This window comes from Grammomys surdaster, unplaced genomic scaffold (assembly GCF_004785775.1).
Source record: "Grammomys surdaster isolate TR1022 unplaced genomic scaffold, NIH_TR_1.0 186, whole genome shotgun sequence".
In the NCBI taxonomy this organism is placed as follows: domain Eukaryota; kingdom Metazoa; phylum Chordata; class Mammalia; order Rodentia; family Muridae; genus Grammomys; species Grammomys surdaster.
In genome coordinates, this window is record NW_021604631.1 from 6,157,857 (window position 1) to 6,159,068 (window position 1,212).

Below are 1,212 nucleotides of genomic sequence, written 5' to 3' on the forward strand. Positions count from 1 at the left end.
CCCCCCCCCACTCTCTCTGTGTCTGTCTCTCTCTGCCTCTACTACCCTCTTAACTCCCCTCCCCATGCCCTGAATAAACTCTATTCTATACTATAACATCCTGTGGCTGGTCCCTCAGGGGGAAGGGATGCTTCCACATGGGCCTGCCAAGGCACCCCCTTCCCCACACCTAACTACACATACACAAAATATATTCTCTCTCTCTCTCGTTATCTTTTTATAAACACATCACCTAAACTTTCACAAGAAAAATTCTGAGGACAGGTGTGGTGGTACACGCCTTTCATCTCAGCACTTTGGGAGGCGGGGTAGGTAGATCTCTGAAAGCTTGAAGGTAACTGGTCCATACACTAAGTTCTAGGCCACAACAAGGCCCTGCTTTAAAACAACAAACAAACAAACAAACAACAAACAAGTGGGTCATGAAGCTGAGGCTGAAGCTTGGTTGGCAAAATGTTTGCTTGGCATGAGCAAAGCCTTGGAATTGATCACCAACACCACACGAAGACTGGTATGATAGTATACATCTGTAGATCCGTATTCTAGATATTGTTCACATGGGAATACAAGGCCTGCCTAGAACACCTGAGACTCTGTCTCAAAAAAATTAAAAATTAAAAAAAAATGAAGATGTAAGTACGGTATATCATTTGACCTACTAAGGAAATTAAGGCCAGAAGGTCACAAGTTCAAGGCCTGCCTGGGGTAGAGTGAGTTGAAGACCAGTCTGGACTCTTAGTGAAATTGCTTCTCAAAATAAAAAGTTAAGGGGCTGGAGAGATGGTTCAGCAGTTAAAAGTATATTTTGCTCTTCTAGAAGACCTGGGTTCAATTCCCATCACCCATGTCAGGTAACTCACATCTGTCTGTAACTTCAGTCCCAGGGCATCCAGCGCCCTCTTCTGGCCTCTGTGGGCACTGCAGGCATGTGGTAATATAGGATACACACACACACACACACAGACACACACACACACACTCAGGCAAGCACTTATACACATAAATAAATGACTAAATCTCTAAAAAAAACTGTAGGTAAATAAGTAAATAAATAATAAACAAATGAAAATGGCGATTGGCTGTGGATATAATTCAATAGGATAGAGTTTTACTGCCTAGCTAAATAATTAATAATGAGTGGTGCTCATTTGTGCATAGCAGCCCCAGCTGAGTGGTGGGTAGGAGAGTGAGGTTAAGTATATGTAGCTGAGT

At 42.9% G+C, this 1,212-nt stretch overlaps 1 protein-coding gene across 1 annotated transcript in view; it reads left to right on the plus strand.

Moving 5' to 3' along the window:
* The window catches only part of Tbxas1 (thromboxane A synthase 1), a 164,891-nt gene that overhangs the window by 99,195 nt on the left and 64,484 nt on the right, over positions 1 to 1,212 (plus strand). The gene's annotated exons all lie outside the window — the stretch shown is intronic.